Raw genomic sequence first — 24,305 nt, forward strand, 5'->3', positions numbered from 1 at the left:
TATGTAGTTATATATGTGATTTTTTATGAGGCAGAAAGAGAGACAATTGGAATGCCAAGTCCTTCAGCCACTGCAATCAAACTCCAGATACATGCACCATATTGTTTGCATGTGCCACCTTGTACTTGCATCACCTTGTGCATCTGGCTTATGTGGGATCTGTAGAGTCAAACATGAGTCCTTATGCTTCATATAACTTAGCCCCATGTAAGTTTTTAATGATGACTCTATTTAAAAACATCCCAAATAGGGCTGGAGAGATGCCTTAGCGGTTAAGCGCTTGCCTGTGAAGCCTAAGGACCCTGGTTCGAGGCTCGGTTCCCCAGGTCCCACGTTAGCCAGATGCACAAGGGGGCGCATGCATCTGGAGTTCGTTTGCAGTGGCTGGAAGACCTGGCGTGCCCATTCTCTCTCTCTCCCTCTATCTGTTTTTCTCTCTGTGTCTGTTGCTCTCAAATAAATAAATAAATAATTTTTAAAAAATAAATAAAAACATCCCAAATAATCAGTTGCACCAATGCTAAAGAGTATTAATAAGAAAGGAGTTGGTCAGAATCATAGTGGACAGGCAAGTAGCCCGGGTGGAAAGAGGTCTCTTGCTTTCCAGAAGTATTCCTGCTGCAACCATATGAGACTGGCTTGGCATGCAGCCTAACTTGTTTCATAATGTTTCTTAAAGAAAAGAAATTAATAGGAGCTTAATGACTGCCTTACTGTTTAAGACTCTCTTGTGGTTAAATGTACCCTCGTGTCCTATGGAGCTCAGTGGCTCAAACAGGAGCCAACACACGTAGTTGGTTCCGCACATTTCCTTCTATAAAGATATATGTTAGAAATGCCCAAGTTGGGGCTGGAGAGATGGCGTAGCGGTTAAGCACTTGCCTGTGAAGCCTAAGGACCCTGGTTCGAGGCTCAGTTCCCCAGGTCCCACGTTAGCCAGATGCACAAGGGGGCGCACGTGTCTGGAGTTCGTTTGCAGAGGCTGGAAGCCCTGGCGCGCCCATTCTCTCTCTCTCCCTCTACCTGTCTTTCTCTCTGTGTCTGTCGCTCTCAAATAAATAAATAAATAAAAAATAATAAAAAAATTTAAAAAAAGAAATGCCCAAGTTGAAGGTAGCATGGTTCACATTCAAGAGTTCACATAGACATAAAGTTCTTGTTACGTAGGTATCTCATTACCAATGGCTCACCTGCCACCACCCAATACTCTGGGTGAGCATTAAGCCAATTCAAGTAGCCTTGTGAATTCTCTGAAACAGTTATTTAACCCATGAAAAAATATGAATAATGGCAATTTGGAATTTTAAGCCATGCTTTTCTCCATGGTTCAACTATTTTGTAACTGCTATAAGTACCACCCACCACACTGGTCCACCTTCAACCTTCTTACCCTACACCTTTCTTTCCTTCCAGGAAGAAGCTCTCAAGGCAGGAGTGAGAGGTCACCTAACAGCTGACTTCAGTTTGCAGTGGGTCCCCACTGGGTCTTCCAGTAACTTTCAAGACAGTAAACACCTCCTTAAAAATGCACCGCCCTCAGCCGGGCATGGTGGCGCACGGCTCTAATCCCAGCACTTGTGAGGCAGAGGTAGGAGGATCACCTTGAGTTCCAGGCCATCCTGAGACTCCATAGTGAATTCCAGGTCAACCTGAGCTAGAGTGAGACCCTACCTCAAAAAAACAAAAATACAAAAAAAAAAAAAAATGCACCGCCCTCCAAGGATACCGAAATATTCTTCATCTCTACGCAATATCCTCCTGGGATCTGGCACACACTTCCTCAGTGCCTCCTCAGCACGAAGAATGAAGAAGCAAATGACCAGTAAGGAAATTTTTCTCTCCCACTCCTACCTCAATCTTGCCTAATGATGAGATGCTTAGAAAGGGAAATTCCTTAAATATGAGACTTTCTTATTTTGGATATTAATGCATATATGATGTAATATCTTGAGGAACTTGAACCCTAATCTGATCACAACATTAACTTGCATTCCATACGCACCTCATATTCACATCTTGAATGTAATTGTTTTTATATTTTATTTATTTATTTGAGAGAGAGAGAGAGGAAGATAGAGAAAATGGACATGCCAGGGCCTCTAGCCACTGCAAACAAACTACAGATGCATGTGCTACCTAGTGCATCTGATTTTATGTGGGTACTGGGGAATCAAACCTGGGCCCTTTGGCTTTGCAGGCAAGCTCTTTAACCACTAAGCCATCTCTCCAGCCCTTCGAATGTAATTTTGCACAATATTTTTAGTGCATCTCTGTTTTGACTGTAACTCATCATATGATATCAGGTATGAATTTTCTATATCAACACTTAAAAAGTTTCTGGTTGTGGAGCATTCGGGAATTTGGCTTTCAAACAAAATGCAAGGATAAATGAGGGTTTATATAATAGTAGGTCAGTGTCAGTTACTCAAATAAGTCATTTTCAAAGGGCCAATATCATAGGACAGATTCAAGTTCTGTGGGGGGTGAGTGTGTGGAGGGAGAGGTTGGCAGGTAAGCACTGTTGTTTGATTACTGGTTTGACTACATGGACGACAGGCCCAATCAATTATTGACAAAGAACTGAGTTTCCCAGGGCCTGGGGTGCCTTTATAGCCTAAGTTTATGCCATAAGGATATTAAGTGTGAAACACCACCATGGAAAGGTATTTCTTTTCTGATTTTTTCTTTTCTTTCAAGTGATAACATCGCACATGAAGTTTTGTATGGTGCAAGTCTTTCTCAAATATGAGCTACTGTTCTTTCCTGAAAAGGGCAGGAGAGCTCAGCAGAAGCAGACTGTACAAAGGGGAGTTGCTTTTCTTAGATTTTTATTTATTCTTAGAACTTCCATGTGTGTGTGGCAAGTGGCACTATACCAATTTCTCATTTATCAAAATAATATTAACGTCCCCTATTGATGTTCAAATTGAGAAACTTTGTCAACTTAAAGAAAATCATTAGGGAAATGAAGAACAAGTGATATTCATGTGTAGTGGAAATTTACAAGTGACTAAATTGCAGAAACAGTACTAAAATAATTAGTATTCAAGCTATATATTCATCTCCTCAATTCCATGATAATTACTGCTAGCATTTTCATTATGCAATTTAAGAATTTCTAAATTTTCATTTCAGTTGACAGGGAACGACATCTGTTATTTAACCTGGGGAATATGAATAATATAAATTATTGAGACAATCTGGTTAGTATTATAAGACGGGACATGGAGTCTTTTAAACAGCATTGCTTTCAAGTACTGATTTGTTACTTGTTTTACAGGACATTCAGGGTGGTTTTCAATGCTGCTGTGATCATATTTTGAATGCAGAGAGCCCTAAAATCCAGTCAGCAAGATTATACGAGGCAGCCCCATGAACTCTAAACAGTGGTTCTCACTGGTGTTCTGCCACAGCCCGTGGAAAATACTGTTCACGTATGAGATGCGTTCCTGGGAACTAATTCAGATTTTGACAAAATTACCTCTTCCTTGCCATTTTCTCCAGATTAGTCAATTTAGGGTTGTAGATATTGATTGTGTTTAATTTCTAACAGGTTCCTTTCTATCCAAGAAATCTAATTGTTAATTAAGATATGCTAATAGAATGTGCCCCCCCCTTTTAAAACTTTCACTTACGCCATGTTGTTCCCCTTCTTGACACCCACAGCTAGTGTACAGAGCCAAGGTCGCTGTCACACTCTACATGTCCAGATATGCTGAGGTGATGACAGGAGGAAAGTGTGACCTTGCAGAGGAGGTGACCTAAGCTGCCAGGCGTTTGTCATCTAGTAAAGCCAACAAGGGTCCAAACTGTCCCGCAACATTTCTGAAGTATGCCTTTTATGCTATTCAGACAAATGATTCTGTAGTAAGCTAGGAAAGAATAAAGATCCAGTTTTTTTGACTTGGAAGTGGAAGAGTTCACAGGTAGCCAAGTTTATTGTGCACATGAATGTGCTTGGCAATATTAGTAAAAATTTTACAGGGGGAAGTATATCATTCACTGACACTTCAAATGCTTTGGTATATTCTGATTCAGAATTAAAAATACAGGGCTGGAGCTGGGTGTGGTGGCGCATGCCTTTAGTCCCAGCACTTGGGAGGCAGAGGTAGGAGGACCACCGTGAGCTCAAGGCCACCCTGAGACTACATAGTGAATTCCAGGTCAGCCTGAGCTAGAGTGAAACCCTAACTTAAAAAACCAAATATATATATATATATGTATGTATGTATGTATGTATAAAAATATATATATATGGCCAGAGAGCTGGCTCAGCAGTTAAGGGTGCTTGCTTGCAACGCCTGATGGCCCAAATTAGATTCCCCAGTACCCATGTAAAGCCAGATGCACAGTGGCACCTGCATCTGAAGTTCTTTTGCAGCAGCTGGAGGCCCTGGTGCACTCTTTTCCTTTCTCATCTCTTTCTTTCTCACAAATAGAATATTTTTAAATTCAAACATATATATAATCAGTAACTATTTTAAAAAGATGGTTTGACAAGGTATACAATAAGATATGTTATATGTAAATAATGTTGCAATGTAAATCATTTGTTTAAAGTTCCAGAGGTAAGATCAGAATGAACAACATAAAATCCAGTGTTATACTATACCAACTCAGTCTACCCTTTAGGAAACGTAAGTTCCTGTTATAACTTACAACAGAACTGTGACTTGTTTGCACATACATGCGGTCCACTCAGTGTCAAAAGCGCAAAATCAATCAACACAATTATTTCAACTTCTTGTATATACTGTCACCTTCCCATGGCCAAAATAGCAGCGACAGAGCTATGATTAACACAATACTTTCAAGGCATGTTTGTAATAAAGCAATCTTGTTATGCATGTATTTGGACATAGTGGTGACCTCAAGCTGTCAATGACACTTTCAAAGAAAGTTTAATAAATGGCCTGATATTATTGCAAATCCACTTATATTATCTGTGTTCACTATACATAGCTCTACAAAACTATTTGAATTAAGGAGGCGACCGGGAAAACAGCAGGCAGATGATATTTCCAGTGTAACGGCAGCAGGAGCAGCGAGGGCTGGCTGAGTGTGGAAGGTCAGCCTCCAGTGGGGGAAAGCTTAGGATCCTCTTTGTCCCCTCATCCTTTTGTACAGTGTTTGGCCCCTAAGATGATCTCACAATAACTCTATCTCTTAGTGTTTTAGTTAATCCAATATTATCCAAAAAAATTATTAACAGCAAGCTACAAACATAATCTTAAATTTTTGGCATAGACCCATTTTTCAAAAGTAAGCCAGGTGTGTAGTGCACACCTTTAGTCCCAGCACTCGGGAGGCAGAGGTAGGAGGATCGCTGTGAGTTTGAGGCCAGCCTGAGACAACATAGTGAATTCAAGGTCAGCCTGGGCTACAGTGAGACCCTACCTTGAAAAAAAAAAAGTAAAACATCTAAAAGAATCGTTAAAAAATGTAAAAAGTGAAAAGTGTGCACACCTTCAATCCAAGCACTCAGGAGGCCAAGGTAGGAGGATCACCGTGAAATTGAGGTCACCCTGAGACTACATAGTGAATTCCAAGTTAGCCTGGGCTAGAGTGAGACCCTACCTCAAAAAAAAAAAAAAAAGAAAAGAAAGAAAGTAAATAAGCAAATGTGGGCTGAAGAATGACTCAGGCCTCCTGAGTGCTGGGATTACAGGCATGAGCCACCACGCCTGGCCACTTTTTACTTTAAAAAAATTATTTATTTATTTATTTGTAAGCAGAAAGATACAGACAGATACACACACACACACACACACACACACACACAGAGGGCACACATGTGCCAGGGCCTTTAGTCACTGCAAACCAACTCCAGACACACGTGCCATCTTGTGTATTTGGCTTTTGTGGGTACTTAGGCTTCATAAGAAGTGCCTGAACAATTTGGCTGAAAAGCTTATTCTGAGCAAGGACACAAATAACTACAGTTCTTTATCTACTTCCCTTGGACCTGCAGCTGGTACAGTCTGTTTTTCTTAGGACTCTCCTTATAAGATTGCCCCCCAGCCTGGCCCAGGGCTTCAGCCTCCCTCCCGCGGGAAAGCTGTTTCTCTCAATAAACAGTCTAGTCTGTCTGCAGAGATCAAGCCTGGTGTAATCTGGCTTTTCTCTTACCCTTCCTTTACACCGAGAACCTGCTCAGCCTGAAGAAAGAGGCTCCAGATGGAACTGCGTGGAATGTTTACATCCAAGAGAGCATCTCTATCAACATTCTCACCATGGCTCAAGGAGGGAGCAGAAGTGATTTAACTCAAAATGGACATTACAGGCATATTTTCTGGTTAGCACATTAAAGATCATGTCCTGTGAAAATTGTAAAATGGGTACCAACATCACTTCAGGCTAATGACAATATTTCAGAGAAAAGGAAGGCTGAAAGGACGCTAAAGGGCGTCACCTCCAGCTCTTCCCTGGTCTCCCACGACCTTGTCCACAGAGCAGGATGGCTTTCTCCTGGTAGGTAGGTAGGTAAGGACCGTCCCACAGAAAGATGGTGCCACCTTGCCTGCTCCGGCGGGTCTAGAACTCACATCCGATCCAGTCTCATCCAAGACTGCTGCAAGCAACAACCTCCTGACCCCCACTCCACAACAAAAGCTTCCTGTTTCTTCCTCAGGTTCCAGGGGCTTAGGGCCATGGGTGGGCAACTTCCTGAGTGAATGGCCCACCAACCAATCAGGTTTCTCCCTACACTCCTGCCTCTGGGGATGAGGCTCATTCTAATTGGATGTTTGATTCTTACAAATGGGCCTGAAATACATGAGTGATCTTTTTTTGTTCTAGCCTCTTACCCTCTTCTTACCTTCCCAATGCGAGGAGGTCTTTTCAGTCTTCCCTCCCCTTCCAGGCAGGTTGTTAATGGAGGAGATTTATTTATTTATTTATTTATTCATTCATTCATTCATTGCCTAGGATTTTTCCGGCTTGGCTTTCCACATGGGAGCCTCGCCCCCAGAGCCTTCTTTCCTGGACAGAGACCTTTCCCTGTGGAAGGGAGATTTTTCTGTCTCCTCTGCCCCCTTCCCACTTCCCCCAGGGCAGGAGAAGAATTTCTCCTGTTTTGAGCTTTCCTGCTTACTATCCCTCTTAATCCTAACTCTCCCTAAAATAAATTTAATAATTTATCCTTCCCATGAGTCTGCATTCTCAACTCTTTGCTAACTTAGACAAGAACCTGGGAGCCATGGGCTACGGCATCCCACATCCTTATGAGGCAGTTTGATTTGACTGGGCCCTGAAAGTTAAAGTAAGGAATGTCTGCTAGAGGTCAGACAGGGAGACAGATCTGTTGACCTATAAACAACCCTAGTTCCTCCCTAGGAAGGAGTTCCCCTTCCCTAGAATTAAGATTCCTGGAAGGATTAAACCTGAGCCTGGTATTGTGGCTGCTTAGTTCAGCTCCTTGCCATCAGGGCTGGTTAGCTCAGCCACTATTTAGAACCTATAAATGACCCCAATTTGGGTCTCTAGGTGGGCTTTGCTCCCTCCTGCCTTCTCGTGGACAGGAGATCTTCATAATCTCTCCTCTTTCTTTCTCTTAATCTAATAAAGCCTCTCTAAACTTCACCCTCTGGTCTTTGGATTTCAATCCTTTGATTTCATAAGACAAGAATTTAGGGACACCCCCAAAGTTCCTGTATCATATTGGCGTGTTGGTGAGGAACCCCAACATTCGAATACACATGATGAGATCAAAGTACTGAGCTTGTTAACCTACAATTCCACCCAAGCCACTAACCAGTAAAGCATGAGATGCAGTGTGAATTGTGTGATTTTTTTTTAAATAGACTTTTCACTGAGTTAATTCAAAAACAGTGTGAATTACTTGCGTAATTATTTTGTCAGAAAAGTGTGAATTACTTCGATAATTTGTTTTGTCAGAAAGCCCTGGCTATGAAAGAAATAAAGTTCTGGTACTCTCCCTCTCACAAGAAATCTTTGAAATACATCATGTGAAATGAGAAACTGCCTTTGGAGGTTATAGACCACAACATTCAAGCTTGAATTTCAATTGTCAATTTCAAGCAGCAACATGTATATCTGCGTCCTGTGTGACAGGTGACATTAGGGAGGCTGGGCTCTTGTGCTTAGTCAGGGCCCTGTTGAAGGAGGAGAGGAGAAAGCTAGCTTCTTTTAGGAAGTTGTAGTTAGACATTGAAGCCCAGAGAGAGAACCAGGAGGTGCCAGCCCACGTGCCATCTTGATCTGACACAGGAACCGAACTCTTGGCAGAAGTGGAACTCGTGTCTGAGAGAAACGGATCCACAGCGCCCTCTGCTGCTCACAGCCTGGCATGCTACCTGGATAGACCGCCCAGGTGGGCTGGCTCTGGGATCCGCCCTTGAAACCTACCAAGAACAGGGTCTTCCTCTGGCCTGTAGAGGCTCCTGTCTTCTTCTGGTTGCTGCCCCCATCCTGCTCCTCTCAGCAGCTCAGCTCTGCTTCTCTGCTCCACCCACCTGCCTCTTCTTCACTCAGCCACCCAGAAACACTTGAGTTTGGCTTCCCCTTCACCCAGACTAGCTGGGAGGTTGGGGGAGAACATAATACAGTTTCTTTGTCTGGGAGAACTTTTCTGTTTACTTTAGGGATTGGGGTAACAGCTTACTGTGATTACATGCTTGATTTTCCTCTGGTCTCTGAATCCACCACCAGCGAATTTCCCTCACACCCCAGATCTAACACGTGGGTGCTCTCACTAACTCCAGGCCTGCTAGCTGGGTTATTTCCTTAAAGTCGGGGTAACCAAAAATGTAACCCTCTTCATTCCCCATTTCTCCTCTGAGTCTCTTGGTCCGTGTTGGTACCTGCCCTCTCATTTTTCCTGGATCCTCACCATCTGCCCTCTTAACTTCCCTAAAACCATGTGGCCGATGCAGCACAGCCTCCTCGGCTCCTAGATTCTGCCTTCCACGTGCTTGCAGCTTTACTCTAATCTCTCTTTAGAAGCCTCAGTTTCTCTTAAGTGAGATTTGACTACCTTCCACATGCTCTAACCTCCCTTTAAAAAACTCAGTTTGGGGCTGGAGGGATGGCTTGGTGGTTTAAGGTGTTTGTCTGCAAAGCCAAAGGACCCAGGTTCGATTCCCCAGGACCTACGTTAGCCAGTTGCACAAGGGGGCGCATGGCGCCTGTGTCTGGAGTTTGTTTGCAGTAGCTGGAGGCCCTGGCATACCCATTCTCTCCCTCCCTCCCTCCCTCCCTCCTTCTCTCTCTCTCTCTCTCTCTCTCTCTCTCTCTCTCTGTCCCCCATCCCTCCATCCCTCCCTCTTTCTTTCTGTCAAATAAATAAAATATTTTTAAAAAAGAAAGAAAGAAGCTTGGGGACTAGAGAGATGGCTTAGTGGTTAAGGCATTTGCCTGCAAAGCCAAAGGATCCTGGTTCAATTCTCCAGGACCCACGTTAGCCAGATGCACAAGGAGACACATGCATTTGAAGTTCGTTTGCAGTGGCTGAAGGCCCTGGCGTGCCCATTCTCTCTCTCTGTCTCTTTCTCTCTCTCTCTCTCTCCATCTTTCTCTGTATCAAATAAATAAATGAATAAAATATATTTTTAAAAATAAAGAAACTATTTTTTAAAAACCCTCAGTTTCTCTTAAATAAACTCTATAAACTCCCCTGTGAGAGCTGTGGCTCTACTACAGTCTTTCCCCAAAATTCTCAATTTCTCTTAAAAACGAATCTTATAAACCATGCAGTGTTTCCACATGAGAGCATGTTTCCTAAATTCCACAATTTGTGATTTCTCCCTTAAATAAACCCCACAACTTGTGATGTCCCCCTAAAACTTAGTAATTCATAACTTATCCTTCTTGAGTCCATCTTTATTAATTCTTTATTAAAGGTAGGACACAGAACCCAAAACTTGGGGTTCATAAATTCTGGAGGACTCCTTCTGAACCCTAAAATCTTGCATCACTACCATGGCTAAATGGGATCAAGCTCCTGACTCCCCTGAGACTGCAATGGTGGCTGGGCGCAAAGGAGTCTGGTAAGCTGAGACCCGCCCTGGTTGATGTGCTCCGGTCCGCTGCGGCTCACATGGCCTTGTGACGCTGGCAGATGGGCCCTGATGATGCTGTCAAGCAGTGACAAGGCAGTTTTTATCTGTAAAACCAGACCCAGATTACGAAGGAGGGGTTATGCCACGTCCTACACAGCAGGTTATGGAACAGACCTGGAAGAGGAGTGGCGAGGTAGGGACAAACGCACCTACTCGCGCCATTCCGGGGACCAGGAGGAGCCCCATCTTGCAGAAGAAACGCCCTGAGCCCAGTCTCAACAAGGCTTTCATTAGCAGAGGTTGTGTCAGCGAGGCAAAGTTTCGGGGGACAAAACAGAATCCGCGTACAGGAAACTTTCCTGCCCACGCGCAGGAGTCACCTGCCGAGCACTGCGGCTCCACGTCTGCATGTGAACACCGAGAGGCCAGACGTGGGTCAACGCGCGCTTGGCTTTGCCCTCCTCAGCATAAGCTAATGCCTGGCACGGTGTGACTCCGCAAGTCCACCAACTGTGCTTTCAGCGGGGTTCAAGCATGCCAGTGACCTCCAACAGGGCCACGGGAGAAGAGCTGCAAAGTAAACGACGGCCGTCTGCCAAACGGAGGGGAGAATACATGGTCACCACACAGGTGACGCTGGATTGTCACAGGCATCCCCCAGTCGTGTCTATAGTCGGAAGCACACCCTCTAGTCACATGGCGCTCACACCAGCTTATCACAGGAAGGAGGATCACAGGGACCCGCGGGCAATCTCACACATGCAGTGTTTCAAACCCGCCAGCCAGCCAGCTACACCCTGTTGCCTCGGCAACAGAAGACAAGTAGGCATGGAGAAATCTCGTTGCCTAAGCAACAGAATCTGGTTTTTTTTTTTTTTTTTTAAGGCCTTAAGCTGTGGCTATGGCAAAGGCTATAGATTTAAGGCAGTGTGCAAGTTTTTGGTTTTGATTCTGAAAGACTCAGATTTGCATTGAGATAATAGCCATCAATCCACCAATAAGCATTCAGCAAGTGTTTGTGGACTGGCGCCTACACTGAGAAGTAAAATTAAACCCACTGTTGAGCATATGCCTGGCACACAGTAATAAGTACCTATAACACATGAAAATGGATGCTCTTTTCTATGACACAGGGTTCTTGCTAAAACAGCCTTGACCTCATGGGTTCGCTAGACCTCGTGCATCTTCCTGTCTCAGCCTCCCACCTTCCTAGGGCCACAGGCATGTACCCCCACACCTGGCTCAAGTGACAACTCTTTTTTTTTTTAACTTTTTTAAAGTTAATTAATTTTTATTTATTTATTTGAGACACAGAGAGGGAGGGAGAGTGAGACAGAGAATGGACATGCCAGGGCCTCCAGCCACTGCAAATGAACTCCAGACACATGCGCCCCCTTGTGCATCTCACTGACGTGGGACCTGCAGAATCCACTCTGGGTCCTTAGGCTTCTCAGGCACGCGTCTTAACCACCAAGCCGTCTCTTCAGTCCTCAAATGACAAGTCTTAAGTAGGTCAACCTTCATCAGCCTAAGGCTACCAGCCTGAGTGTGGCAGTCCAAGGCCGAGTCCCCTGTGCGTCTTTCCAAAGTTCACTTCTCAGAATAACTTACTTTCAGATAAAATGCTGTGACTCACAGCGTCAGGACTATCCAAGTGATACAGGAATTGAGGTTCCAGGCCCATGCACCAATACAATACTCCAACACACCAATATTTTGGGGGCATCCCCCGATTCTTAAGTATTCTAAGAACGGACATCCACAGGCCAAAGGGTACAGGTTACAGGTCTTCTTATATTATAGATAGAAGTTTAGGGAAGGAACATGGGGCATGAGCTGGTTCCCAGAAACAGGGAAGCCCAGAACTTTAGAGAAGGAAGAAACTGGAAGCTCTCACCCATGAAGACAAGAGTGGGGTAGAGAAGCCGCCCAGACAGACTGACTGGAGCTTTTGCGAGGTTCTGAATAGGGGCTGAGCACCGTATTCCTTGCTTTTATTTTCACGACCCAGTCGTCCCAATCTGCCTGACAAGTGTACACATATGGGCTCAACTTTATAGGCACCAGCTCTTATAACTGGTTAAAATTTTTTAAAAAGCCATTCTTAATTCTTTCCAGGCAAACAGTAATGCAAAGTGTGGGGGGGGGGGGTAAGTCAAATTAGGAAATAACTAAAATTTCTTAGTCTTGCCATTAATCATATTCCTGAGGAAAAGAGTTTCTTCGGATGCTGGCAGGGCTCACAGGGCCTCCTGATCCCGCTGTGCTTGCTCTCTGCCGCCTTCACACTGTGCCCACTTTAAGGAGCCCTCTCTAGGGCCCTTGCTCAGGTCTTGCCCACTGCCTGCTGCACGTGCCCAACAAGGCCTTTCCCAGGTCGTCGGAGGGACAGTAGCTCTTCAGCAGGCAAAAGTAGGCGTAAGACCGACTCCGCTGTCTGGAGCGACCAAAGTTGAAATGCTACTGCCCATCCTTTCTCCTGTGCTACTCAGCCACAGACAAACTCTGAAAGCTGCTCTCAGATGAGGCATGTGCTTCCCAGGGGCACTGGCTACTGACACATTGAGACCAGCTTTCCTGTCTGAGGAGCCACCAGGGTCTCTCGTCCCTGTCATGCCAGGTGACGCATGGTAAAGAGCTGGGGCCAGGGGGGCGCCAACCTCTACAGGTGTGGGAACGTGAATAGGACAGTGTGACTGTATGGCCCCATAGACTCGGGTGTTCTATTAATATTGAGCTTACAACTTCATCCCGTGACAGGTAGATCCCTGCCAGAGGGGGCGCGTCACTGGGGGTGGACCCTGGAGTGTACCCCTAAGGAAGGTGTGTTTGGGGAAGATTCTTCAGTCCAGCCTCAGTAAGTATGTTCGGGGCAGTTTAGAGCTCCGGCTGTTTGTGTTTTGTGGTGCTGGCTGCTGGTGATGAACCTCTGCTTGGGACTTCGGAGGGAAGCAGTCAATGGCCGTTGCTGGAACTTCCTGGGATCTGTAAGCTGAAACCACCTTTCCCCCCACGAGCTGTGTCTGGTTGGGTACTTGACCCAGCAGCAAGGAGCTGACTCCAACACGGGCTTCGTTTTATTTCTTTTAATTTTTTTTTTATTTGCAAGCAGAGATGGGGGAAAGAGAGAGAAAAAAATGGACACATTTTCTTGCCATGATGAGCAGATGCCAGATACGATGCACCACTTTATGCATCTGGCTTTTCATAGGTACTAGGGAATCAAACCTGGATCATCAGGCTTTGCAAGCACCTTTAACCACTGAGCCATCTCTCCATCCCCTACAGGCTGCACTTTCTAGTTTTTTTAACTTTATTATGTAGCATTACTGCCTTCCTTTTATATTCTAATTTATCATTCATTTTTAAATATTTTATAGGATGATTTCAAGTTAAAAATCCTAATTTTTCACAGAAAAATCCTAAACAAATTAGATTGAAAATAAATTTAGCTTTATTTACTTTCACTTAAATAACTATACATTACACTTTATAGTTGTCTCCTTTTAATTCAGAGAAGCCTTGAGAATTATCTGGAAGGAAATCCTAAAGTTGTTTATTTCCTCTCCACTTACAGAGTATTGGTTATTTTCCTTACTAACTCTGCCTTTATCTTGCATTACAGACATTCTGTGAGTGGCTTTGAGGAAGAGAAGTCACTCCTCTGGGACTAATCATTATTACTTCCTGTTGTCTATTTCTCCATGGTCTCAGATACTTGGAAGTCCTGTTGAATCTGGGGGTGGGGGGCATTTTCAACCAAACACCCTTACAAATAAACCATTCCAGTCACAGCTCACTTTCTACAGCTGCCTCTGCCTCCTTCTGTAATGCTTTTCAGATTCTCACAGCCAGCCTTCTTGGTCCCCTCCATCCTTATTCAGTACCACAGAAGCTGATGCCATGGGCTGGAGAGATGACTTAGCAGTTAAGGCGCTTACCTGCAAAGCCTTGGACCCAGGTTCAATTCCCCAGGACCCACATAAACCAGATGCACAAAGTGGCGCATGTGTCTGAAGTTCATTTGCAGTGGCTTGAGGTCCTGGCACACCTATTCATTCTCTCACTCTCTAATAAATAATAATTTTTTTAAAAAAACTGGCGTCATGAATGCCATGCAGATTTGCAAAAGCCCAAATATAAGGTTTTGTTTCAGTACTTACTCCAAAAGATAACTTCTACTGAGACAATTAAATGTCACTCTACACCCCCAGAAAATTATTCCTCAGTCTTAAAAGAGATTGCCCCAAATATATCTTATTGTCTCATGCAGCTATATGTGGTTGTATGAGGAAGTTCTGGCAAAATGTACATGAGCAAGAATGACAAGCACAGTATCTGGGCCATATCCTTAAAAAGAAAGGCATGTCCCCAATTCCCCTGCTCTTTCCTGGCCCTCACTTGTCATGGGTATACCCTGGAGACGTAGCAAAACAAGTGCTAAGAAGCCAGGGCCCCTGGTGACCTCACAGAGCATAGCTATTCCCCTGCTCGGGTCCAGGCTGAGCTGATAGGAGACGGGCTGGTCACAAAGACAAAAGAAAGCAGGACAAGACCAGCATTCCGTTGCCAGCGTTGCACTCTCCCTGGCTGCCACTTGGAAATAAACTACCCTAGGCGCGAAGACAATATGTTCTAACAACTTCTATTTCCAAAACACAGCAGTCGCCTTGACCAGGCAAGCAGATAGGGGGAAAGGGCCCTTGGATGGTGGCTCTATTCCAACCTAAGATGGCAAAGAGGGGGATCCCCTTGCTCCTTCTTCCTGACCTAAGTGAGTTTCACTGCTGGCCAAGCTGCTTGGTGGGCTTTCTGGGACCTGCACCACACTGGATGCATTGTGGCCAGCCGATGCCTCCAGTTTCATCTAAGCTGACCAGTCATGGACTCCGGACAGCAGGGCTTCCCCCGTCATGTGATGCAAGTCCAGCTCCCACAGGGACACAGATTCTCCAGCTCCAGAGTCCCCTCCTCCACAAGGAGACTGTCTTCTCTCTGCTCTCTTCTCCCCTTTCGTTGAAATAAACTTCATCCTTTTCAGCCCTTCCTGCCTTTAAAATCTTCAGTTGGCAGAGAAAATAAACCCAACCCAGCCCTGGATGGTGTCATCTCCACATAGCAATGTGACCTCTGGCAGCCTGGGTGCAATTTAGCCACCTCAGCTCAGCTCAGCTCTGCCAAGTCCAGAGCCATCTCTAGGGGCTCTACTTCACAAGACATACAGACCTTGCTGGAGGTTGCCTCTCTCCTCCTGAAGCACAAAAACTCCTCTTTAAGATGCCTAAAACAGGAAAATAAAAAATAAACTATTTCCTCTGGAAATAAAGGTTGTTGTTACTTTGTCTGTTTGCATGTTTACAGAGCAGAGGAGTGAACCCAAGACCCTGTGTGCGCTGGGCCAGTACTGGGCCCCAGGTTGCATCTCCAGCCCTTGGCATTTTCTTTTCTCCAGGGCTGGATTTGCATTATCTGATCAACTGTAACCATGATTTTTCTTCATGAAAGCATGAGCTCAAGTAAAATGTTAAAGATGACTGTGTGCTTGACAGATTTGTTTAAAGGTCCTTTTTCCAAAGGAAAGATGATAAACAGAAAATTGTTGTTGAACACAACAGCATATCATGTCATCGTCACCCACAAGCTTCTGTGTAGACTGAATGGGAACTAGTTAACCCCATTAAAAGACAGCACCATGCTACCATGTGCCTGTGTAAACACACACACACACACACACACACACACACACACACACCAGGGACCAGAGGTAATATGAAACCAAATGAATTTCCAAATAGTGTTGATCTGCTCCTAGAATGTGCTAAATGCTTATATGCATAAAAAGTTTCTTCTCCATGATATGCACTGCTTCCTAATCATAAATCAAGGCAATTCATATCAACCAGGCAGGAGCTTGTAGAGAATACAAGGCAGAGGACTGGACATCACAATTGTCCCGGGAACATCTAGAAGACGTCGTCACCGTTTTGATGGCTCAGTTGAGTATAAGGAGGACAAGGAACGTGGCTCAGCCCCTAGCATCCCACTTTGATCTTTAGCGAGACTATTTTTAAACCTCCTTGAGATTTTTCATAGCCGAGTCGCTGAGGAGACAGAATTATTTATACTTATTTCGGATTATTTCTAGAAAGTGCTTTGTAACCTGTCAACTCTTCTCAAAGATTTATCATTTTCTCTATTTCAACGTTAACATTTCTTTCCTTTTAGTTTCAGGACAGTTGAATGCATCTGATCCTATCTTCCCTGATAATCTTTAAATTCCATTTAAATGCATCATGTTCTTTTCCTATTTTTCAGTAGAACTTTTCCTTTTTGGTTTGTTTCAACTTAAGACTAATATGGGGCTGAATTGACATATCATATATTTCATAGTTCTAAAAAGTTATTTATTTTACATTAGTGACTGAAATGTAACACATCCTTTTAAAACAGAAAAAAATAAAACTACAATAATTAGTCTACACCACGTCTAATTTCTTCCACGGGTTTCTAGTCCCTGTAATTCCCATGATACTTGCGGCTGCTTGGCTGTCTCCCATCAGAACCCATCATGTGATCGTACAAAGAAACGTCTCTCTGTTAATGGGCTGGCCTCCAGGCTGGCTCCTCATCATCTTCTTAAGCCTCGGGCTGATGAGTTGCGGTTGCCACAGCGCCACCTGCTGGCGTCCCACGAGGCTGACTTGTGAACCAGCTTATTTCAGAGGCTTGAACTGGAGCTGTCCAGCTCCTCCTCGTAGGCCTCTGAACCTGCATCTTTGCGCACTGGAAACAACAAAGGCAGTGAGCCTTGAAACAGAAGAGGGGCCCGAGCACACTCCTTGCCCATACCTGGCTCGCTCTTAGCAGAAGCACCTTTCTCCGCACTCTCCAGGTGGAAGTTCTCCGGGGACATCACCTCCTCAGGCCCTGTCTCCAGCTCCTTCCCACAGGGCACCAGGAAGCCCTGCTCCCTCGGAAAGCTGGTGTTTCAGGCTGCCTGTGTCATTGTTTCTGCTGCTGCTGCTGCTGCTGCTAAGCGCACCTTCTCGAAGATTCCTGAAGAACTTCAACTCTTAATACCTCCTCCTGTCTTCCTAAGCGCCCCCCACAAGTATGTGAACCTACCAAGGTTGGTTTTCAAACAATTTTTTTTTAATTTTATTTACTTATTTGAGAGAAAGAGGTACAGAGAGAGCCAAAAAGGAGAATGGGCGCTCCAGGGCCTACAGCCACTGCAAATGAACTCCAGACGCATGTGCCACCTTGTGCATCTGGCTTAAATGGGCACTGGGGAATGGAACTTAGGTCCTTAAGCTTCTCAGGCATGCACCTTAGCGGCTAAGCCATCCCTCCGGCCCTCGAGGTTTGTTTCTGTTGTTTTTTAAAGCAAGATCTGGGCTCAAAGTGCAATTGGTGACTACTTCCTGGGCAGGAATGGGGCCATCAGTGCCATCCTCAGTACTGCGGTACATGAGGCATGGGGGGCATGCTTGTAACCCCACTACTACGGAGGTAGCCACAGGAGGACGCCTAGCAAGCAGAATCGGGGAGCTTCCGGCCAATGACAGAACTTGTCTCAAAGAGAGATGATGGTGTGCCCGAGGGTGACCGCCTGGGACTGTCCAGTGGTTTCCACAAGCACATGCGCACACAAGCATCACACACACATGCCCACACGTTACAAACATGTACTCACACATATGCATGCACACCACACATGTGCACAGGTCAGGGAAAGGTGGTATTGAGGGAGGGATTAAACTGCTTTTGCTTTTTGTCTTTCTTTCTTCCTTTTTTTTTTCTCCCCCTCAAGGTAAGATCTCACTCTAGCCCAGGCTGACCTGGAATTTACTGTGTAATATCAGGGTGGCCTCAAACTCACAGCAATCCTCCTACCTCTGCCTCCCAAGGGCTGGGATTAAAGGCGTGCGCCACCATGCTCTGCACTTTCTTAACTTTCTAATTATTTTAGACTTTTTTCAGGGACTAAGGACAAGAAGTTAACTAGGGCGTTTTTGGCATCTGCATCTTACAGGAATGGAGGTAAACAATCTGTGTATCAATATGGCAGCAAAGAGAATAGCAGATCAGACAACGCAATCACGACTAGTATGGCAATCCCTACTGCTGCGTGCCATGTCTCCTCACAGCGCTCATGTGGTACTGTTTTGTTTTTGCTGTTTTGCTCATTATAATGTAATTTCCATGTGTGTAGTGGATCATAACATATTCTAGTTGAATAGCAATTCTAGAAGTAATAGACTGGCATTCCCAAGTTAGCTGAGACAGAAGGGAAAGAATTACCTCATTTTATTAAAACTAGTGCGATTTTGAAAATTGTCCTTAATTTTATGGGGAAGGGGAGAGAAAAGCAAGAAATAACAAAAATCACAACACCAGCTGCATTCAGTGAATCCTTTAGTTTAGAACTACAAAAATTTACTATTTATTTTGTATTCTGAAATCTTCCTATTCCAGTACCTATGCATGTTTATGTTTTAGTGGCTGTCATTAAGAATGTTTGGAGCCACTAGAAATATACTTGGCTTAGGTTTTTCTGGCATATTCACCTGTGTGACATCTGTCATCAGTAATAAACCAAATCCTATGTCTTTCACAGGTTATGGTACCAAAATATTCAAATGAGGAGTCATAAACTGCATAAACCTAGTCTCTAAACAAAGTATTTTTAAATTCTACTCAGTGTAAACAGATCATTACAAAGCCACATAGAGAGCCAGTTGTGGTGGCGCATGCCTTTAATCCCAGCACTTGGGATAGGCAAAGGTAGGAGGACTGCCAGGAGTTCAACACCACCCTGAGACTACATAGTGAATTCCAGGTCAGCCTGGGTTAGAGTGAAACCCTACCTCAAAACAAACAAACAAAAAGCCACATGGCCCAGGCTGTGACTAAGGGCACACTGCCTGACTGCAGTCCAAGGTTCTTCCAAGACTCTCAGCAAGATGTGGTTCCGCCCTGGGGAGGAACTCCTGGAGCTGGCCTCTCCCTTCTTGGATCCTGCCATCACTTGATTTCAGTCATGAGTCCTGAAGCATTTTCCTTTTATGCACCGCATATCAAGTGGGCAGGCAGTATGTAAACTAGAAAATACAAAATACAAGAGAACTTGAGGGCTCTAAAACAAGATAATTTTATATATAAAAGGATAATATAATGAGGGAAAATCATTTTCGTGTTTGCACCTCACTGATTTCTTTCTATGGAACTTCTTAACAAAAACATTCACACAGGGCTGGAGAGATGGCTTAGTGGTTAAGCGCTTGCCTGTGAAGCCTAAGGACCCCGGTTCGAGGCTCGGTTCCCCAGGTCCCACATTAGCCAGATGCACAAGGGGGCGCACGCATCTGGAGTTCGTTTGCAGAGGCTGCAAGCCCTGGCACGCCCATTCTCTCTCTCTCCCTCTACCTGTCTTTCTCTCTGTGTCTGTCGCTCTCAAACAAATAAATAAATAAATAATTTAAAAAAAAAAAAACATTCACACAAAGCTTCAAGCTTTGCCGTCATAATATAGCTATGGTACTATGATCATGGTACTCTCTTTAACAGAACTTTTAGAACATGAGAAAATAGTAATGAACTAAATCACTAAGTTAATTAGGGAATTAATTGATCATTACAATTCAAAACTCTAAGAAATCAATAATCAAACTTGCAGACATTGGAAATGCTTCACAACTACCCTATAACTATTCTAGCATCAAACCTGGATAGGTTGTCTAATTATTCTTGTTTTCTCCATAAGTAATTACACAAATAAAAATGAGAAAACAGTACATGAAATTAAAAGGATTTTTCACAGCAAGGGAAACTATCCACAAAGTCAATAGACATCCTGCAGGATGAGAGAAATTCAGTGCCAGCTGTACCTCAGACAGGGGACTAATACCTATAATATATAAAGAATTGCAAAAATTAAACTGTCTTCAATGAATAAATGAGAACAGACTGTTCTCAAAAGAGAAATGCAAAAAGTCCAATAAATGCTTTAAAAGGTGCTCTATCTACGTCCTTAGCCAATAAGAAAATGCAAAATAAAACTGCTTAAAATTCCATCTCCTTCCATCAAACAAAACAAAATAAATGCTGGTGATGATGTGGGAAAGAGGAACCCTTATTCACTGCTGGTAGAAATGTCAACTTGTGCTGCCACTATGTAGACTTCTCAAAAAAAGAAAAACCTGAAAAAAACAGGCTAGAAGGATGGCTCGTCAGTTAAGGCACTTGCCTGCAAAGCCTAATGGCCCAGGTTTGATTCACCATTATTCACATAGAGTCAGAAAGACAAAGTGACACATGCATCAGGAGTTTGTTTTCAGCAGGAGGAGGCCCTAGAGTGCCCATTCTTCCTCTTCCTCTGTGTCTCTCTCCTTCTCTCTGTGTCTGTCTTACTCAGCTAAGTAAACAAATGTATATGAAACACAACATGCCTATTTATGCAGCCTGATCTCAACACTTGCAGCATGGCTGCATATGAACAAGAACAGCTGCAGCCAGACAGAAAGACAGCCGCAAGAGCTTGACCACAGACTACAGCGACCAACTCACTACTGTGTTCTGCAGACTTCCAAGAATCCATTTGCACTGTCTTCACCACAATGACTGTGCCAAGTAAAGTGCTTATATATTAGCTGGTTTCAATATCCACAAAGCATGTATTTCAACACATCATGCTCTACATGTCACATGGACATGTTTGTCAATTACAAAACATTTTGTAAATTTATAATATTTGAAACAGTGTGATGTTGGCCTAAGAGTAGGTAAACAGATCAATGGGACCAAAGAGAGTTCATTTACTCTCGTTTAAATCGATTGTGAACTTTACTGTTTGAACATATCACATGTAGGTCATATTCCCATTTGGTTATTCTCATATTTCCTCTCCCACTGAGGGCCTTCTTCAACAGGAATGCATCAGTCAATCTCTGTGGGAGGTAAGGGGCCAATGTATCAGTCAGGCTCTGTAGGGGATAAAGGGACAATGCCTCAAGATACTTCTTACCACCCTGTGGCTGTTACAATCTTTCTGCACCCTCTTCCACAATGTGCCCTGAGCCTTAGTAGGTGTGATCTAAGTCTCCTTCAATGTTAACCTCTCTGCATCCTCTGAATTCCTGCTTTGAGGAGTTTGAGTGCCCCCGTGGCTATCACCACCTCTCTGGAACTGGTTGTCAGGCTAGCAAGGAGAGCAGCACTCATGTTTAAATTGACATGTCCTCTGCGATGTTTCATGGACCCTGGAAGATGTGATAGGCTGGGCAATTGGCTATCTTTTCTTGTTGTATGGATGGATCTTGGTTTCTCCCTGGCATTCAGTATTTGCTGCCATATATATTTTTAAAAGCAAAACAAAGAAAAGAAAAAACAGATTCAGGCTGGAGAGATGGCTTAGCTGTTAAGGTGCTTGCCTGCAAAGCTTAAGGAACCAGTTTCAATTCCCTAGGACCCATGTAAACCAGATGCACAAGGTGGCACATGTGTCTGGAGTTCGTTTGCAGTAGCTGGAGACCCTGGCGTACCCATTCTCTCCCTCCCTCCTTCTCTCTCTCTCTCTCTCTCTCTCTTTCTCTCTCTCTCTCCCTCCCTTCCTCCCTCTTTCTTTGCCTCTCTCAAATAAATAAACAAAATATATATTTTTTTAAAAAAGCAGATTCTCTAAGGGTGAGAGCAGCATGGGTTAAAGGGGATAAACATAGTTAAGAGACTCTTCTTAACCAAAGAACAGTGGGCACTTCTCTCTACAGACTATAGCCTTCCTATTCATCGAATTCTGACTTGATTCTCAGAAGCAGGCATGAGTTCTTGCCCACTGAGCAAGCCTCTTATCCAATCAGAGAGCAGCTGATGTCTCACATAGGCTGTGTATCACAAATGCACATGTGTGACCATGTTGCATGGATGGAGGATTTCTAGGTTGCAGGATCCCTTTCTTCTTCACGCTGTGTGGCAGCCATTCCCACCAGTAGCTCGCATAGCACTTTGAAGTACTACGAGGGCTAGCCAGCAGGGAGCAGGCATTCTGCCAAGTTCCAGCATGACCTTTCGATGTCCTTAGCTCATAGCCCGTGATGTCTTCAATAATAGGGTCTTACCGTTTAGCTGTGGTGAGTCACCCAGGGCTTTGGTGATGGCCTGCATTGTCCGGGGGACTTCATGGGCCTCCCTGACCAACAGCCTACTGTGGAAGGTAACACAGTTCTGGCAATGGGATATACCAGCTACAGCACATGGGTTTAAGACTGAGCTTTCTTCACCCTTCACCCTCTACAGGGCATTTCTGCCTGGATGATTCCCTGCATTCCCTGCCCCCACCTCCCTCTCTCCCTCCCTCCCTCCCTCCCTCCCTCCCTCTCTCTCTCTCTCTCTCTCTCTCTCTCTATCTATCTATCTATCTCTATCTCTCTTATTAAGAGTTATATCTTTTAGAGGAAACTTTGCTCTTCCTTTTACTGTTAGCAGCCTGAGGTGACCTGTGAAAATGGTTCTCTACTCTCTTGACCCCCCCAAACAAAAACATGCAAATCAAGGGGTTCAAATCTTCATGTTCACTTTAAGAACACTCGTGAAACTTCCCAGGCTATCACGGATATTCATATCCAAGTATTTGGGGAAAAGCCACCAAGTATCTGAAAGATGTCACTTTAAAGACGCAGTGTGTGCCATTCGGGTGATATGATGGTGGAGTTGGTAGGTGTGCCCAGGCTAAACAGTGAGACTGGACACAGGGTCAGTGGCCCAAAAAGAATGCTGAGTTTCTCCTGCAGATGCTTAAAACTGTAGAGAGCAATGGTGAATGTAAGGGTTAGGTGTGGATTCTCTGGTCATCGAGCATATCCAGGTGAACAAAGCACCCAAGATGCACCAGTCTTTACAGAGTTCATGGTCAGATTAACCCATACACGAGCTCTCCCTGCCATATTGAGATGATCCCAGCAGAAAACAAACAGATTCTTCCTAAACCAGAAGAGGAGATTTCACAGAAGAAAAAGATATCCCAGAAAAAAAAAAAACTGGAGAAACAAAAACTTATGGCATGGGAGTAAATTCATCATAAAAATAAATAGAAATATAAGCAAAAAAAAAAGTTACATTTTTTATTTTGTTAGTGAGGAGGAAGGATCCTATGGTACTGATTCATGTTATCATTAGTTTGGTTTAATTCCCTTCCCACCCTCCCTGACTCCTATGCACCCAAGAACCTTCCACCCTTGTATTCTTTCTTTTTTTAATTTTTTTTTTTTTGGTCATTTTTATTTATTTACTTGAGAGTGACAGAGAGAGAAAGAGGCAGATAGAGAGAGAGAGAGAATGGGCACGCCAGGGCTTCCAGCCACTACAAATGAACTCCAGACACGTGCGCCCCCTTGTGCATCTGGCTAACGTGGGTCCTGGAGAACCGAGCCTCTAACCGGGGTCCTTAGGCTTCACAGGCAAGCGCTTAACCGCTAAGCCATCTCTCCAGCCCGTATTATTTTTTTTAATATTTTTAAAATATTTTTGTTTGTTTATTTTTATTTTTTTATTTGAGAACAATAGACAGAAAGAGGCAGAGAGAGAGAATGGGTACATCAGGGCCTCCAGCCATTGCAAATGAACTCCAGATACATGTGCCACCTTATGCATCTGGCTTATGTAGGTGCTGGGGAATGGAGCCTTGAACCAGATCCTTAGGCTTTACAGGCAAGCGCTTAACCACTAAGCCATCTCTCCAGCCCTCCACCCTTGTATTCTTTCTCTCCAGGTGCCTGTCAAGTATTTTATCCTACCATCCCTCACTGTTTCATTTTCTTCTAGCCTCTTTCCAGTTCCTTGCCAATACTCCTGATGCTTACTACAACTTGCAGTCAAACCAAGCTATTCCAAGTAAGGAACCACATATGCAGGAGAACATGGAGCAGATGAACTTGCTTAGCATGTTTTTTTCAAGTCCCTCTATTTCCCTGGAAATTTCCTTAGTTCATTTTTCCTTACCACTGAGTAGAATTCCATTGTGCATATGTACCACATCTTCATTATCCATGAATCAGTTGATGGGCATCTGAGCTGGTTCCAAATCCTAGCTATTGTGAGCAGACCAGAAACAAGCATGGCCGAGCAAGTATCTCGCCAGCGTTTGTTGTCATTTGAGTTTTTTGATGATTGCCATTCTGATTGGAGGCATTTTAATTTACATCTCTCTGATGGCTAAGGATGTTGAATAGCTCTTCAGGTGTTTATTGGCCATTTGTATTCTCTGTTTGATTTGATTCCTTGCTCCTTTTT

This window comes from Jaculus jaculus, chromosome 16 (assembly GCF_020740685.1).
Source record: "Jaculus jaculus isolate mJacJac1 chromosome 16, mJacJac1.mat.Y.cur, whole genome shotgun sequence".
Taxonomy (NCBI): Eukaryota; Metazoa; Chordata; class Mammalia; order Rodentia; family Dipodidae; genus Jaculus; species Jaculus jaculus.